Source organism: Dama dama, chromosome 14, assembly GCF_033118175.1.
Source record: "Dama dama isolate Ldn47 chromosome 14, ASM3311817v1, whole genome shotgun sequence".
Classification (NCBI taxonomy): domain Eukaryota; kingdom Metazoa; phylum Chordata; class Mammalia; order Artiodactyla; family Cervidae; genus Dama; species Dama dama.
Genome location: NC_083694.1, coordinates 34400735 through 34406787, shown reverse-complemented (window position 1 = coordinate 34406787; position 6053 = coordinate 34400735). Strand labels below are relative to the sequence as shown.

The 6053-nt window shown below is 41.5% G+C and overlaps 2 pseudogenes; both read right to left on the bottom strand.

The window, feature by feature from the left end:
• Window positions 1-2184: 2184 nt before the first annotated feature.
• Window positions 2185-2926, bottom strand: LOC133068830 (small nuclear ribonucleoprotein-associated protein N-like; annotated as a pseudogene).
• Window positions 2927-3044: 118 nt separating this feature from the next.
• On the bottom strand, window positions 3045-3248 carry LOC133069606 (putative SNURF-like protein; annotated as a pseudogene).
• Window positions 3249-6053: the final 2805 nt, after the last annotated feature.

Here is a 6053-nt window from a genome sequence, read left to right as displayed (position 1 = left end):
AACAAATGAACTCTACATTTCTTTACTTTTAAGTTATTTTAACATTTCTAGCTGAAACAAACACAAAAAAAGGGACAGATACGTATTCTTAGTTCCTGTTATCATTAAAAAAAATTGCAGAACATTTCATAAGGCAGGAGAAGTGACCTCTTAAACAAATCTGGATCAAAGCCTGATACACAGTCCTAATTATGTCAACTTTGAATAGCTGTAGCAAGCTAAGCAATAGGTTAGGCCTACTTCCACATGTTCTTTAAAAAAAATATATATATAACTATTTTGGGTATGTTATACAAAACCATACAGCTCTTATTGAGAGTTCAGAATGTAACTGTATTGTTGTAAATGCTTTACATAAATAATTTGATCTTATAACAACCCTATCAGTCATTCTTGTTTTGTAGATGAGGAAACTACAGAGGTGAGCAGTTTGTTCACAGATTCTGAGATTTGTATGGTTGCAGAATTCTTTTAGTTTTACTATAAAGCTTACATACCTTGGTAGAGGTTTGTAATTCCATGTGTGGTGAAACAGTATCTTTGATGTGTGTAAGAGCACTTGAGGAGTGGAGGACAAAGGCAAACATACAAGTGTGATGGAGAGTGGAGAACTGCTGAAGGAGTTCTTGTAAAGCTTCAGAAGACAGGGTTCTTACCAACTGGATATTTGTACCTTAATCACTTGACCCTAAATTAGAAAACAGAATTATTGAATCCTTTCTCAGCTTATTACAGAACTTTGAGCATATACCAGGCAATTTAACTTTTCATTATAACTAGTCTTGTTTAAAGTTTATTTTTAATGACAAGAACCAATTTGACATTTAAGTATTCCACAACATTTTTACAAAATGGGCTGCTGAAATTTCATAAGGATTGCAGTGAATCTGTCGTTTGCTTTAGGTAGCATTGGCAGCTTCATGAGACTGTGTGTGTGTGTTTAGTTGTGTCCGATTCTTTGCAACCCCATAGACTATAGCCCACCAGGCCCCTCCATCCATGGGATTCTCCAGGCAAGAACACTGGAGTGGGTTGCCATTTCCTTCTCCAAAAGGAACTATAGAAAGAAAGTGAAGTCGCTCGCTCAGTCTTGTCCGACTCTTTGTGACCCCATGGATTATAGCCTACCAGGCTCCTCCATCCATGGAATTTTCCAGGCAAGAGTACTGGAGTGGGTTGCCATTTCCTTCTGCATCATGAGACTGTCTTCTAACCCATAAACACAGGATGCCTTTTCATTTAGTGCAGCAATGTTTTATAGTTTTTAGTGTATAAGTCCTTCACCTGCTTTGTTAAATTTATTCATAGATATTTATTCTTTTGAATTCTATTGCAAATGGAATTGTTTTCTTAATTTTCTTTATGTGTTCTATTCTTGAAACACAAACAGATTTGTGTGTATTGATGTTGTACCCTGAAACATGGCTGAATTTGCTTATTAGTACCAAATTTTTTGGTGAAAAATTTTTGAATTTTCTCTGTATAGGATAGATGGTGGTGGTGGTGTTTAGTTGCTAAGTCATGTCTGATTCTTGTGACCTCATGGATGGTGGTCCGCTAGTCTTCTCTGTCCGTGGAATTTCCCAGGCAAGACTACTGGAGTGTGTAGCCATTTACTTCTCCAGGGGATCTTCCTGACCCAGGGATCGAACCCACATCTCTTGGATTGCATGCGGATTCTTTACGGCCGAGCCACCAGGGTTGCCCATGTAGGCTAGATATCATCTGCAAATAGAGGTAGTTTTAATTTTTCCTTTCCAAATGGGATGCCTTTATTTATCTTTCTTGACTGATTCGTCTGGCTAAAACTTCTAGTATAATGTAGAGTAGTAGTAGTGAAAGTGGACATCTTTTTTTTTCCATGTGTGTTTATTAGTTGATCTTAATGTAGCAGGGCTTCCCTGGTGGCTCAGATGGTAAAGAATCTGCCTGCAATGCAGGTGACTCGGGTTTAATCCCTGGGTCAGGAGGTTCCCCTGGAGAAGGGAGTGGCAACCCACTCCAGTATTCTTGCCTGGAGAATCCCATGGACAGGGGAGCCTGGCGGGGTATAGTCCATGGGGTTGCAAAGAGTCGGACACCACTGAGTGACTAACACTTTCACTTTCATTAATGCAGCAGAGGGGACAAAAGTTCACAAACACTCCACATATTTCACAAGACTCATTGCAGGATAAAAAGTGACTAAGAAGGATCAGTAATACCGTCAGGTCTTGGTGGATGCTTTCTTGGAGGAGGTGAACCTCTTATTCCTGGTGAAAGGGGTCCTCATTCCTGGAGGGGGCGTGCTTGTTGATGTCTCTGGGGTAGGGGGAAGGAAGACCCTGTGCTGGGCCCATGGTGGTCTCATACCAGGTGGAGGAGCCATAATTCCTGGAGGTGGGATTGCTTGACCAACTGATGGCAGCGGGGGGCAGTCCCCCATCCTCGTGGATACTTCTTGGGGCTCCCAGCAGTGCTGGCAGTAGCAGCACCTGCAGCAGCTGCTACTGTGCCTCTTCCCTATGGGGTCACTACCTGTTGGGATGACCCCTCAGTCCCTTGGACAGAGCCTGCTGTCCCAGCAGGGACCTAGGGCATTGGAACACCAGCTGGAACATCTCTGCCAACTGCCCGGCCAACCCCAGGGCCTCCTGCAGCTCCAGCAAGAGGTACCTGAGCAATGCCAGCATCTTTCCCTCCACAGTCATGGAAACCAAGTTTCCCCACAGAGCAACACTTGACCCCAAACTCACTTTTCTTTATGCTGTGGCTGTTTCACATCCTTTGGCTTAAACCTCCTGAACTCATCACAGTCATACAGGGTCAAGTTCATATGTTTGTCAAAAGTCTTAAACATACCAATGAAGATCCGGCTATCTTGCAAGATACATTCTATCCTATGGTCAGTGTGCTGCAGCATCTTGCTGCTCCTTCCCACAGTCATGATTGCTATTCCACCAAATCCAGTGCCCACAGGAAAGATTTGGGATCCTTAAGACCTAAGAGAAGACAGTTTTGTTTGCTTCTTTTGGAATCAGCCACCCAGGTGTTCCAATAGTGCTCTAACCATTTCTTGGTGTCTCAGTTAAGAATGCTCGTTTCAGTTCTGCCTGGAAATCAACCACAGGTACTTGCTGCTGCTGCTGCTATTGCCTCAGGTACAGGTGATTCAGTGAGGCTGTCCTACATTTGACTTGGACTTCCACCTCCAGTACGTGCTTTTCCATAGTCCATCTTAGGTGTAAATGGTCCCTGGCTTGCACCATCACACCACTGGCTACTCCTCAGAACAGAACATCTCCGACTGCTACTCCACTCTGCCTGGGCATCCTTATCTTGTTCTTGTTCTTAGGAGGAAAGCTTTTAGTCTTTTAACATTAAGTATGGTGTTAGCTGGGCCTTCCCAGGTGGCACTAGTGATGCAGAACCCGCCTGCCAATGCAGAAGTCCTAAGAGATGCAGGTTTGATCCCTGGGTCAGGAAGATTCCCTGGAGGAAGGCATGGCAACCCACTCCTGTGTTCTTGCCTGGAGAATCCCACAAACAGAGGAGCCTGGTGGGCTAAAGTCCATATGGTTGCAGAGAGTTGGACATGACTGAAGCAACATAGCATGCACATATGCATGATGTTAGCTGTGGGTCTCCATAAATGTCCTTTATAAAGTTGAGGAAGTTCTATTCTTATTCCTCTCCTGTACTTATTTCGTCTATTCTTTTTTTTTTTTTTTTTTGAGTGCTTTCGTCATGAAAATGTGTTGGATTTTATTAAATGCTTTTTGTGACAAGTGAAATAATGGGTTTTTTCTCCTTTGTTCTATTCATGTGATATGTTACATTGGTTGATTTTCTTAATATTGAAGTACCCTTGCATTCCTGAGACAAATACCTCTTGGTGGTATATAAATCCCCTTTTCTATGATATTGCATTTTGTTTGCTAGTATTTTGTGAGGATTTTTCATCTGTATATTTAAAAGATATTTTTTCTGTAATATTCTTTTCTTGGGGGATCTTTGTCTGGCTTTGGTATCAAGGTTATCTTGGGAGGATTGCTATTAACTCTAAATTTTTGGCAGAAGACACCTATCTGGCCCTGGACTTTTCTTTGTTGGGAGTTTTTTGTTTTTTAGTACACTTTGTTTGTTAGAGCAGTTTTAGGTTCATAGTGAAACTGAGCAGAAAGTACAGAATTCCCATGTAACTCCTGCTTCCTCCCTCCCTAAAACCTCCCCTAGTATCAACATCTCCCACAAGGTGGTTCATTTGTTGCCATTAATGAACCCACATTTACACATCACTATCAAGAGAGTCCCTTGGACTGCAAGATCCAACCAGTTCATCCTAAAGGAGATCAGTCCTGGGTGTTCATTGGAAGGACTGATGCTGAAGCTGAAACTTCAGTACTTTGGCCACCTCATGCGAAGAGTTGACTCATTGGAAAAAGCCCTGATGCTGGGAGGGATTGGGGGCAGGAGGAGAAGGGGATGACAGAGGATGAGATGGTTGGATGGCATCACCAACTCTATGGACAATGGGTTTGAGTAAACTCCGGGAGTTGGTGATGGACAGGGAGGCCTGGCGTGCTGCAATTCATGGGGTCGCAAAGAGTAGGACACGACTGAGCGATTGAACTGAACTGAACTGACCTGACTGATCATCCAACATCCATAGCTCTTGGTGTTGGGAGGTTTTTGATTACTGATACAATCTCTCATTATAAGCCTTTCTCCTGGTGACTCAGATGGTAAAGAATCCACCTGTAATGCAAAAGACCTGGGTTCAATGCCTGGGTTGGGAAGATCCCCTGGAGGAGGACATGGCAACCCACTCGTTTTCTTGCTTGCAGAATTCCCATGGACTGAGGAACCTGGCAGGCTACGGTCCATAGTGTCCCAAAGAGTTGGATACAACTGAGCGACTAAGCACACTCATACATTAAGCCTTTTCATATTTTCCATTTCTCCTTGAGTCAGTTTTGGTAAATTGTGTTTCTAGGAATTTGTCTATTTCATCCAGGTTATTTGTTGGTATATAATTATTCCTTTATCTAAATGAGATTGTTAATGTCCCCTCACTCATTTGAGTTTAGGTATTTGCAACTTTTTTTTTGTCAATCTGGTTATAGGTTTGCCAATTTTGTGGATCTTTTCACAGAACCAGCTTTTGATTTCCGTTCTCTATTTTCTCTCCACTCTAATTTCACTGTTTTCCTTGTGCTAGCTCTGGGTTCTTGGCTTTTCTTTTTCTAGTTCCTTAAGGCATAGTATTTAGGTTGTTAATATGAAGTCTGTTTTTTTTTCTTTCTTTGTTTAGCTCGAGTAACTTGTTATCGAGCTATTGTTATTATTACTGACACTTATTAACCAATAGTTGCATAGTGTGCCACTCGTTTGTGGTTACAAGAGTATATGTATAAAATTTTTTTTTTTATTGTGGTAAAATATATATAACCTAAGATTTATCATTTGACCATTTTAAAAAATGTATAATTCAGTGTCATTAAGTACATTCATATGTTGTTCAACCAGTACCCCTTTGTGTTCTCCATTTTTCATCCTCCCAAACTGAAACTCTGTACCTGACAAACAACAGCTCTCCATTCTGCTTTCCCTTAACCCTAGGTAACCACTATTCTACTTGCTATTTCTATTAATCATTTCAGGTACCTCATGTAAGTAGAATCATACATTATTTGTCCTTCTGTGTTGGATCTCAATATGGAGTTTTAAAGGTTCATCTATGCTGTAGCATCAGAATTTACTCCTTCTAAGCTGAATAATATTCCATTGCATGGATATACCACATTTTGTTTATGTATTCATCCATCAAAGGACACGTGTTTCTATTTGTTGGCTATTGTGAATAATGCTGCTATGAACATTGATATACAAATATCCTTTTGAGTCCCTGCTTTCAATTCTTCTGGGTATCTACCTCGAGGTGGAATTGCTGGATCATACGGCAGTTGTATGCATACCCACCAGCAATGCACAAGGGTTCCAGTTTCTCCACATCTTTGCCAACACTTGTTATTTTGCTTTATTGGTAGTAGCCATTCTGTTGTGAAGTGATA